Consider the following 12,545-nt stretch of genomic DNA (forward strand, 5'->3'; position numbering starts at 1 on the left):
GAAGCATCCAGCTGCAAGTAAAAATCCTACCAGATAAATAAGCAGAGACACTTCCCCCAGTCCCTTGTCTCCTAGGGCTTAGTCTCAGGCCTTTTGAGGACTTCCATGGACTTCTGCAGGCACTGGGTTAAGCCCTTAATCCTTTATTTTAAACTTGCATTGATCCAGAGGGTTATTTAGTTTTTTCAGGAAACCTGTGTTGCTTTTTATTTTCCTTTTTCCTTTCAGGTGCTGTTTAAATTATTTGTTCTTTTCTGAATTATCAAGACTACCTTATCCTCTCATTGAATCATATGTTTATTGGTGATTTCTATATTTATTATGAGTTGCACACTATCCTGGGCAATTTGTAGAAACATAATACTTAGTTCTGAAAAAAACAACCAACCCTCATTTTATTTTCTAGTTCACTTTTCTGTTATGGTTTGCATTCCAATTTAACTACCTGCTCTATTATTAATTTAAAAGTTCTCCAGCAAATTCTTGCTGTACTAGTCTAGGGAAAATTTTACTAAACCCTCCTGTCAGTAGCATTGAGCTTTTATTGATATTTCAGATGCTGGTAGACAGAATGCTGCAATAATCAATCTGCCATGTCTCAGTAATCTGCTATTCAGAATTCCTCTTTTTCACACACGCTACTGACTCTATGCACAGGTTTCTGACAGTGCCTGTTGAATCAGACACCATGAATTTGTAGGGTGAAAGATTCCTTTCCTACAGATGTTATCTTTGTCCCTACTCACCCAAATCTGTGTCCCATATTTGAAAGGCCTTGGAGTTCTTCCTTTGAAAAAGGTTTCTTGGTAAGATACATGTTAAAGGGCTTGAAGTTTTTAATGTGGGAAATTAAGTGTGAGATTGGCAAATGTCAATTGAAAATTCAAACTTGCAGTAGAAATAGCATCAGCTGAATACAATGCATAAGAAGTAACAAAACATAATTCGACTTTTCTTTATAATAGTTTGAAACAAATTAAGATTTTGCTTAAAAGAGATTTTGTTTCAAATCTGGGTTTTAAAAGATAAAAATATATGAGAATAAAGAGTTAATTTCATACTTTTTTTACTTTATTGTGTGCACACACAAATTTAAAGTATTACATAACTTTTAATAATTATTTAGACTTGATTTTGAGCTTTTCAAACAGATTCTCTAAAAATAGTAGATCGCCCTTAGGTATTCCTGCCATTGATTAAGCTGGTATTAAAGGAATAAGGAGTACAAGTATTGCAACTAGATTTGTGCAAAGCAGTGATCAGAAGTGTGGCAGAATCCTTGACCATGGTGTTAAGTCAGAAGATTTTCTAAATACCAATATGTTACCAAACTGATAAATGTGAGCAGCAAATGATATGAAGGCAGTCTGACCTCTAATGAGTGTGTTTAATGGGGTAAATAAATAACTGCACAAGGTTTTGCTAGTCAGGCAGGGATGCTGGGACCTGTAGAGACTGCACACTTTCAAAGAAAGCTTTCATTTCTTCTGGGGGTCCACCAGTTGTTCACTCCAGTTGCTGTGTGTATTTTTTCTTTATTTGAAGCTGGCTCTTCCATTTATTTCTGCATTTGCTTTGCATCCTCCAGCTGTTACAATCCCTGCTTTAGTCCTCTTTAAGGAGCCTTAAGTTAGGCAGTGTCAGCTGCTCACTCCTCATTGGGGTTGTTTTGGGATCAGGGAGAGGCTCCTTATGCTGTCTGTAGAGCTCTGGCTTTCCTGGTAGACACTTTTGCCTCTGTCTTTCAGTCCCTTTGACCCTTATGGCTGTAATAGCTACGAGCAAAGGGAAAATTATTTCCAGAACCAAGCTGGGCTTTGTAGCAAGAAAGTGAGTGCCTGTGTGCCCAGACATGCCAGTACAAGATGGTTCTGACTTTGTGTCCAAAAATTTTGTTTGTTTGTGAGACTGAGCGTTAAAAGCAGTATTGGGCTATGTTGGCTTTATAATTTTAATAGCCAAGCAAAGCATATGGAGTATAAAACTCATAATCAAACTTCTGTTCTTGCCAACATAGTGTTTGTCTGAGTGCACAATAGTAGGAAGTAGTTATGGAATTCCTTTATTCATTAGCAGAAATAATTGGGGTCATCCTTGTATCAGCAGTATTCTTTAATCTAGTGAATGATGATGTACCAGTGAATTTGAAATGACCTAATTCTTTAATTCACACATAGATGGTTATGTGTGCTGGCTCTGGGACTCCGGTAGCTGCTGATGGGAACTGCAGCAATCTGCAGTAGAGATGGGCATTTGGGCTTGAAATGTTACCCAAAATTGAGGTGTGATCTGTGAGCAGTGGCTGAAAGCTGGAAGGGTGTCCCATGTGGGATTGTAGTTGACAAATTGTGATGGAACAGCTTTTGTCGCTACCCTTAATCTGCTCTTGTCCGTAACTGGAGGACCTTACTGCTGGGAGCTGTCAGTCCTGAACACTTATTTACAGATAAACATATTTTTTCTCCTAAAGAAAGAGGAGTAGTGAATGTAATGGAAATTTGGTCATTGTATAGCAAGTATTTAGAGTTTTAATTTCAACAATGCTGATTTAATGAAAATTGGCTCCTGCTGCTGGGAACTTGTTAAGAGGCCCTCCTTCTTGACTGCAGGTGGGTTTTAACTTGCTGGTTTCAAAGCAGGCACTAATACAGACTGTCAATTTCTACTTAAAAGAAGATTGTTATCAGTCCCCTTGATACTTTCTGCCTGACAGCTAAACTTCTTCCTCAAAGAGGTTAGATATACATAACTAAGCAGTAAATACCCCAATGACACATCACAGTGCTTTACAAAAAATGGCAAAGAAAGGAAAGGCTTAATCTACAATACACGGAAAATTATTTCCTTGAGCTGCATATTTTTGTTCCAGACAGAATGTCCAGGGAAGTGAACCAAGGAAATGACACATAAGTTGCAATCTGCAGAAGGCAATGCCTTGGTTTGACATAACTGAAAAAAATGCAGCTCTCAGCCTTGAAAATGTTGCTTTTGCCTGACTAACACATCAGTAAAGCTGAGAGATGGGCTCCTATTGTGATTTAACCTCAACTAAGCCTCATACTCCTTTCCTCTCTCCTGTGGGATGGGGTAGAGAATTGGAAGGGTAAGAATGAAAACCAGTTGAGCTAAAACCAGTTTTAATAGGTAAAGGAATAGCCACTCCCAGATGCAAAGGAAAACAAGAAATTTGCTCACCACTTCCCATGGGCAGTCAAGTGTGCAGCCATCCCCAGTAGAGCAGGGCCCCACACACCTAATGGTGACACAGAAAGACAAACAGCATCTCATCCACCCTTCCTCCTCTCCCCCCAGCTGTACACACCGAGCCTGGCACCACCTGGTCTGGGACATCCCCCGGGGCTTTTGGGATCAGCTGTCCTGCCTGGTCCCCTCTCAGCTTCTTGTGCACCCCCAGCCTCCTCAGGAGTGGGATGAGGAGCAGGAAAGGCCGTGGCTCTGTGCAAGCTCTGCTCAGCAGGAGCTAAAACATCCCTGTGTCCTCAGCTCTGTTACCAGCACAAATGCAAAGCACAGCCCTTTAGTGGCCGCTGGGGAGAAAAAACCACTGCCCCAGCCAAAAGCAGCCTCCATGAACAAAACTGTTTTCTTTATTCTTATTAAAAAATGTGAACACGTTTATGTGAAAATATGAGACTATTAAAAGATCAATTAAACAGGAAAAAAATAGATTCTTTTATTGAGAACTCCAGCTTTGAAAATGTAGGTAGATGACTTGAGGCAGTGTGCTAATCCAGTCAGTGCAGATGGCAGAGATATCCTGTGCTGCTTTAGACCTTGAAGTTATCTGATTCAGACTCTCTCTGTTGTCAGTGGAAAGACATAAACTTCTGACATAGTTCTCTTCTATTGGTGGGAATTTTTCACCCATTCTTTGCTAATGATAAACTTTATGTTAAATGTTGCTTCCTTACCCTATGGAACATCAATATTTGCTATTGTTTTTAGATGATACCATACTACCAGAAATGAAAATCGTCTTTGGCTGTAGGGAGATAGAATATAAGGAAATAAAGATAGTGTAGAAAGGAATCTCACCCCTAAGGAGTTACAGCTGGGCCAATTAGCAAAGATTGGGAGCAGGCCTGACTTTACCAGGCCACAGCTGTAACCAATGAGAAGAAGATGCTATAAAGAGTGGGGTGGCTGGGTGGGGAGGGAGCTGGAGTCAGTTGGCTGCTTTGGGAAGAAGAAAGAATCAATGCCCTGAGGAGCTGCCCATGAGAAACACCAAGAAGGTATGGAACTTTTGTGATAAGGAGACAGTAGCATGGAAGCCCTGCAGTAAGATGACAATATTTGCCTGGAAGAGTTTTTACAGTATTTTAATAGTTCTGTAGTGTCAGTGATGGCAGACAAGGGATGTCTCTCCAGGTTCACTTGTTAGCACATTTTCAGCTGGGGATGTTGGTCATGCCCGGTCTGTACTTACCTGTGCTGTACCTACCATGATCTGCAGAAGCACAGCAGGAACATGAGCTGGATACTAACAGGAGCTGAATCTTGCTGTTCACATGATAAGCCTTCTGCCCTCCTCCCCCTCAGCTTCAATTTATAGTAAATTCATGTAATGTAAGACCATATAGAGCCTTTGAAGAATGACTTTTAACCTGCCTATTAAGTTAGAATCTAATTTAGTCTAAAATGGCATTTCACAATCTCATAGTATTCCTGAGAGACTCACATCTCAATCTAATGTTTTACATTAATACTGATGTTTTTCATAATTGTAGAACACCATTCTGTGCACTTCTGGTGAAAGATCATAATTATATGGCCATCCTCAATGAACATATTTTTTTCAAAGCCATGTAAGCCATCCTCATTGTCATCTACATGGGGTGGTTCCCTATGAGGTGCACATGCCCTCCTCAGTTTTGAAACAATACAGCAAAGATTCATTTGTTGCTCACACACTGTCTAATCCTTTCCAAGCTGGCAAGAAAAAGAATGATTCTTTATTGCTTTTGAACCTTTTCTAATTCTGTAAGCTTCAACTTAATTTCAAAATGTGTAGATGGCTTTAAAATATTGCAAACTCATGTTCATCTAATCCCAGAACAAACAGTTTTTAAAAATTCATCTGCCTGCACTAATAGAATATAATCCCTACAATATAAGTGTTGCTCTGCTTAGAAAATAGACTGGGCATGTAACATCTCAAACTAAGTTAGCTATTGAGTAAAAAGCAACCTTTTCAGTCTTGTAAGCTGTATGAAAATGAGAAATGCTGAACCAAGAGGCAATCTATGTTCACGCATCATGTTGCTCTTAATCATATTTTTCTCAAATATGCATTGATGGCTTTTGTATTTAAAGCTGCTACTGTTGTTTATTTTTCAATTTCTTCATGAATGCCAGATTCATATGACATTAGGCAATAATTTGCTGAAGTACTGGCATATATTTTATTGTAAAATTGCAATCATGCTTGTCAATTATAAAACTGATTGCATTATATGTCCAAGTTACTTTTGCTTCATATAATTTGAAAGAAAAAGAGGGTCCCTAAATCTTCCTTTAGTAGAATAGCTGAAAAAATATTTCAATTATTCATTAGTCACACTAAGATTAATAGCACCCAGTCATTGACAAAACTCTGTCCTGTAACAACGTGCAATTGTTCATTACTGAAAAGGATGTAATTCTGAGAAGCCCAAAATTTGATTAATAAAGCCTTATTTGTGTGTCTTGAATCCAAGTTAGCAAGTTTCTGTTCCCTAAAGCCCTCACACTATAATAAAAATATTTTACTGTGTATGCTGGGAATGATGCAATCACTCCAAAGAGAGGATCAGTGTCCAGGTCATTCCAAATAACTAATGTATATGGTTGATCATTGTGAATTATGCAGTGTTAGATAGAAAATCCAATTTATTTATTTTATGATATTTTCAATTAATTTATTTGAGAAGATTTACCTGTTGTTTTATTCTTTCAGTCTTACTGTACAAGGCTCACAGCAGTGAACATTGAAACTTTGAGCTCTGGAATGTGAATTCTCCAGAGCAGTACGAAAATTCCCAGTAATAAAAAACTGTGAGTCTTTACTCTGTGAGACTGAATTCCCCAGAAGGCACTGTCAAGGTGCAAGCTACAAGGTTTCAGAGTGCTGGGCTCAGGTTTGATTGCTGTGTCAGGTCTCAGGCTATGGCTTTTTGGTAGCTGGTGAGTGGAATGAGGTAGATCCTGCTAATGGAGGCAGCAGATGGAAGGGGAGAAGAAAATGCTCCTGGGGGAAGCCAGCAGCAAAAATAGTCCCTATTGAAATTTGCTGTACTTATGCAGTGGATTAGTGGGCAAAGTTCAGGGTACAGCACAGACGAAAGGTTTGCAATGCAGAGCATCCAGGTAACATATGTCAGAAGTGTCCCTAAAGTTGTATGGATCTAGGATAGTCCTGTGAAAAAGTGAAGCTTCAATTACAAGGGAGACTGTTGTGAGAGGTCTTGTTCCATTCTGATATGTACCAGACCCAGAAAAGCAGCTGGAAGTGAATCAGGTATCACCTTCTTGGTGTCATCTATAGGTAACTTAGAACTTACAAACTGTATTTGAAATTGCAGTTCTGTCTCTCTGAGAAGAGGCAGAGAATAATGGGAAGGATAACTCAAACTTTCTTGAGGACTTACTGAGGAAAATATTTGAAGAGATGGACGTGCATGTGTTAAACCCAAAACCTGTGTCATTAATTCCTCTGTTCTGTTTAACATTACCCAACGTAGAAAGGGAAGACAAGCATTCTGGTAGGGATTTTGAACTGGAATTGGGATAGATCCTACTGGTTTGAGAAAGTATAATTGTTTATGGCTGTTCTTTCTGTATTGTAACTAAATGTTCCTACCCAGCTTCACCTGGGGTTTTTTAGAAATGATAGTTTTGTATTTACCAGTAGGAGAACACTTGAGATGGGCTTGTACTGAATGTGTTCCTTTTCTCAGGAGATCGATCCACAAGATAAAGAATAAAAAGGGAAACAAAAAACTTGCAGCTGTACATTTTTTGATGTGAAAGTTTTACAGAGAAACATGACAGGACTTTTGCTCTGAGTCTCAGGTCAGAGTATTTGGCTCTGTCTTCCTAAAGACTGAAAAAGGAAGAGACAGTTCTGAGTGAGTGGTTATTATACACATGTTTACATGAAGTGTGGAAATTATCCTTGCAGTCTCATCTTTGCTACTGCTAACTTGCTGTTGGCAAAGCAGATGTTTCTCACAGGGTTGTTTGCAAACAGCTTCTCCCAGAGACATTCCCAAGAGCATGAAGGTTGCTTGTACATCAGTGTGTTTCTCCAAAAGTCCTTGGCTCCTTTAGTGACCCCAGCTCTTGCAAAATCTATTGGAAAGTTTGATTTCTCCTGAGTGCCTGTCTGGTTTAATTATGGTAATTAGCTCTGCGACATGAGTTTCTCTATTTAAAACTATTTCTTGAGATATCTATAGCAGTAATGTCCAATAACTAGTAACGTGAGTTTTGCACTACAACATCAAGACAAAATATTCACTGTATATTAGAGGGAAGATACTTTTGTGAACCTAAAGTGATAGAAAACTGAGGGCATGTCATATCATTATACCAAGACAGTACTATTAAAAGAGGGAAGTTAAAATTTAAATACAATTTCATGAACTATATTAAAATTCTTAGACTTTGGGGAAGTAGAGTAGGACAGGATTTATCATTATTATCTAAATGAATAAAAAGTTGAAGTTTCTCTGTGTACTGGGAATTGAAGATTTTAGCTAGCCTTTTAACAGGAGATCTGGATTCTTTTCAAGTTTCATTACTTTTACAGCATCCTGTTTAATGTTCTGCTTTCCCTCTGTCCAAGATCAGGACAATATCTCACTGTCTTGCTGGCACAGTGAGACGTTTACTAGGATGGTGAGATATTTTACTAGAATAGTGAGCAATTACGTGTGACAAATTAAGCTCTGTGAGTACTTTGAACTTCTCATGTGAAAGCTCCTATTGAAATATAGACATTGTTTTTTTCTGAACAGGTGAGATAGAAGACTGCTTGAATTTTGAAGCTCTTTAGCAAGGAAAAGTAGTTCTTAACAGCACCTTTTCTATCAGCTACTTGTTAGAAAGCTTGGAACAATGGCCATATTATGGATTTTCTGTAGGACCCCTGATTTTAAGGGTGTATCATGCGATTTCAGCCTTCTGTTCTTGCTGTGTTCAGTCTCAGAAATAATGGCCTCTGTTCTGTTTCCCTAAAGTCTGTATTAGAACAAAGTGTAATAACATCAGTGCTCAATTCAGAAGGTGGTAAGGCATGAGTGCCTGCAGCATTATTCACAGTATGAGCACTATATCTGGTGCTGACTGGCTCCTACTACATCACAAAGTGACAGCAAACTTGCTCAACTGTGGTTGATCTAAAAAAGCTCTCTTGAGCAGAGTCCTACAGGAAAGCACAGAAAATTGTGGTTTGTGATTTATATTCACCCAGTTTTGCTTGATGATCTATGTAACTAAATACTCTATCAGTTACTTTTAGGAGATGAAATATTTGTTGTTAAAATTATCTCACCTATTTTGAAGAAGTATCAGGAGATGTGGTTACAGAATCTTTTCAAGACATCTTAGATCCCCAAATAGCTTATGGGGTAGGACTCCACTTACAAACTTCTCTTTTTGCATGTAAACTGGCAAAGGACAGACATGAAATCAAGGCTGCACTGAGATCCTTAGCCAGATACGAAGATGAGACCTTACTACAGTTGACATAAATACATATTATGACAAGCCCATTCTTGATCTTTCACAGTTTGTCCTTTTAAAGTATCACAAGGCTTCCCCAATTATCTCCTGTGAAATCAGTAGAGTCTGACATTGATTTTCACAGGATCAGAGCAGGCAACATTATAAAGGCTGTTTCATTCTGGTCCTGAAAGGAGTTGTTCTAAAGCAAAGAGTGCATTTGTCTTCCCCTGTGTGTATATCCCTGCAGTCCCAAAGCCTCTCCATTTTTTAGACTTGTGTGGAAGAGGAATTGGAGAGTGGGTTTAGCTGACCTCAGGAAAGTTGCTGGTGATTACTGTAAATTTCTGGCTTTTTTCAGGATGATACATTCTCTCTTTACTGTGAGAACTGTCTCTGTCCTTTAGAGCAATGCAGTCTGCTTAAAATTGTCTGGTTCCTTGACATTGTTCCAGCATCCATTAAAACTTCTTTTGATTCTACATATTTACATGGGGTTTGGCCCATGAACAAGTCTACTATTTTCTAAAACATATTAAGGGTTTATGTTCCAAGGTGGCAAGGAGATAAGCCCTGATTGCTGATCTAGCTCCTTAGCTGAATGGTGCCTTCAGCTAAACTGATGAACAACTATCAGGCCATGTAGAAACTTTTCTGCCTTGTTTGCTTGTTGGGACTGTGGTAGAATCAAATCTGAATGATCCAGGGCAAAACAATTCATGACTGAAGCCCATCAAAATTACGTGAAACCTTGGACCTGCAGTCCAAGGCCTGGGATGCAGTTTGGCACGGCTGAGGAATGAGAAAGAGAACTACAAGAAGCAGCTGGAGGAGCTATAGGAATGTTTTCCCTCTTACAGAAGTTAATTGAACAAGTTTATAGAAACCTTTTACTTCCGTAGGAAAAAAAAAACATCTCTCAAATACTCTAAAAAAATGACATTTCTAATTTTCTTCAGTAAGAAACAATTGCTTCTGTGTGTTCATGTCCCAATAGTCCCAAATTCTCTATAGACAGCCAGAAGATTTATATTTGAGTGAAAGCCAATGCATCACACACAGGAGCTTGCAAAAGTACAGTAAACATCCTTCAAACAAATTCTCATGTGCCCTGACTACAAAGTAAATGAAAAGCAATACACAGGGTTGGAAAGAAACCACATTTCTAGGTTGGTTTCAATAGACTCTTAGTTTTCCCAGTGTATTAGTACTCACTCCGAGTCTGCTGCATCCTGCTTTCTCCCCCACAACACAGCTGAGCTGCACTTTGTCTACCACTGTGACATTTTATGGAAAACCAGTATATCAAGGTTTATCTTTAAAACTTAAAAATAATGACTGTTGGTATGTGTGAGGTCTGGTTAATTTAATATCTTAAAATGTAGTCAATAGAGACATAAAAAGAACAGTTTTCTTGCCATGCTGGAGAAGCAGGAGAGAAAGTAGACTAAAGCAGAGTCCAGGGTGAGTTTAAATATGCTGAGCTATATCATGGCATTGATTTTTGAACAGAAATCCCATTGAGTTCAGTGGGAATTTCTGCTTAAAAATCAATGGTGCAAAACAACCCCCTCAGATTAAGAGAAAAAGATGGAGGATGATACTTAACTGGTGCCTCCTTGTTGGGATGGGTTTCCCCTATAGATGGAGTTGCTGCTCTTTGCATTAAACAATAGTAAAATCTGTGGGAAGTTCTGTGCAAGATGATTGTTATTCTACCCTTATTCTGCAAGTCTTTACATATATTAGGTTTAATTAAAACAAACACAGAGACATATTAAAGTTTTTTTTTGTTTGTTTGTTTTTTGTTTGTTTTTTTTTTAGATTTGAGGTGATGTCATGAATCTCTTTTGGGAACTAGTGTCCTACCTGGGCAGAGAGGAGCATAAGACCACAGCCCTTACACTCTAAACACCTGACAGACTGAGGGAAAAGCTCAGAATTTTTCTGTGGTGCTTTCTGCAATTAGAGTCACTTCATACCCTTTAGTGAATACATGTTGGGATCCGTAGGAAGGCAACACAGGTGGGGAAATAAAGCACAGCATCACTGGGTGACTTGTCTGTGTCCTTTCAGGAAAGGAATGGCAATGGCTGAAAACTCTGTCCCCTTCTCCTGAGACAAGGTCTGCTGCCTTCTCCTTGCAGGAAGGCAGGGCTGCTTCTTAAGAGGGCACATCTCGTGTAGAGAAGAAAGATGGCCACAGCATACATTTTAAGAAAGTTGATTGCAACTATTGCTGTTAAAAAGGGGATTAGATGATGAAAGGTCTTTCTAAAAAGTCTACAGTCACAGAGGGAAAAATAGGTCGTGTTAGAAGAAAAAAGTTCCTGTAAATGACTGACGAGAAATGAGATAAAAGCCAACAGTAGAGTTTCAGACAAAATTCTTATGACTTTTTGCCTATTCTTATCTGCTTGTGATTAAGGAAGCAATGGTGTTTTGAATTGAGATGTAATTCATCTTATTGGTCCGCCGGCCAAACAAAAAGTTTGGTGACTTATTGCCATTACAAGAAGCAGTTCTGGGCATTGCTCAGAAACAAATATATTGTGGTAATGTAAATAAAAGAGAACCTAGATTCTGAGAAAAAAATTGACTGGAGGCTGGTCCTGCTGAAAGAGATTGTGTAATCTAACGACTCTTGACTTCAAAAAAACCCAGCAAATTGCTCTTTTCCTGAAAAGAAATTATAACAAATTTGTAGGGAGTCATGCAGTTCTTATAATCCAAGATGGACACTTTAAGACAAATTCACTATTCTTGCATAGCCTAGTCAGATCTACTCAAGGTATATTTCCATAAGAAATGTCTTTTTTTTTTTTTTTCCTTACAAGAAAACATCTCACATAAAAAGGTGCCTTTCTTTCTCTGGTTTCTCTTACTTGAATGGAAAAACTTAAAATTTTTGTTTCCTGAAAAGACTAGGGGAAAGAAATCAGTGTTTATGTAAAACTTAAAAAGAAATAGGTATAGGTAAAAGTAAAGGATTTTTATTTTCATTTTCAATCTTACCCATATTCTCATGCTTGAAAGCTCCTGTAGGGTGCATATATTGTTTAATGCATTAATACCAAGTAATGCATATGTAAGATACTTTTTTGCTCTGAGGGCATCTTGTCTTTCCCATTAGCAGCTTTGCCTGAGGTGTAACTGTTCTACAGGGAGAAGTTATAGTCTTTGGCTCTGTGGTTTAGTTTACATTGTGTGCCATGTTTTGTATGATTTGTTTTTAACTGGTAATTGAAAAAAAACTCATTTGATGGAAAAAAAGGAGACTTCTTAACTGTGCTTTTGACATTGGCTCTGATGCCTCCCTGCTCAGCCTAAGTGAGGTGACTATTATTTGGCAGGTCTGCATATAGCTCAGCAGTGGCTGATGCAGCTGTGCCCATTTGGCACACAGGTTTTTAATTTTGTAATTGGTAGCTGGCCAATAACCACCCATTCTGTAGTTTTTTCTTGCAAATTGGTGGGGAAGGAGTGACCCACAGCTTCTGTGTGTGCAAAGAACATGCGAGGATACTGGGGCTGTGCTCATCCCACTGATGGCATTCAGGGCTGCAGTGGGGCAGCAGATGTGCAGTCAGGGAATAGGCAGGTGGAAGGGTTGGAATACTGGCCTGAGTTCTCTGTTTCCTCCTGTAAAGGATTGCAGTGTTTGGTTTCTGCAGCTGGCTGCAGTTTCTTCCAGTTCAAGAAACTGCGAGATATGTTAGCACATATGTGGGGTTTTAGGTTTTTTCAAGATCCTTTGACAAACCAGATATTTTCCAGACAGTTTCCTTATGAAATTGCACAAAATGTCAAGAACAGAG

At 38.8% G+C, this 12,545-nt stretch overlaps 1 long non-coding RNA gene across 1 annotated transcript in view; it reads left to right on the plus strand.

The window, feature by feature from the left end:
* Nucleotides 1-4,192: 4,192 nt before the first annotated feature.
* LOC135452037 (uncharacterized) overlaps nt 4,193-12,545 on the plus strand; it is a 106,800-nt gene continuing 98,447 nt past the window's right edge. Inside the window, exon 1 of the long non-coding RNA XR_010441526.1 lies at nt 4,193-4,256. This is a non-coding gene — a long non-coding RNA (uncharacterized LOC135452037). The remainder of the gene's footprint in view (nt 4,257-12,545) is intronic.

The sequence above is a fragment of the Zonotrichia leucophrys genome, chromosome 10 (assembly GCF_028769735.1).
Source record: "Zonotrichia leucophrys gambelii isolate GWCS_2022_RI chromosome 10, RI_Zleu_2.0, whole genome shotgun sequence".
Taxonomy (NCBI): Eukaryota; Metazoa; Chordata; class Aves; order Passeriformes; family Passerellidae; genus Zonotrichia; species Zonotrichia leucophrys.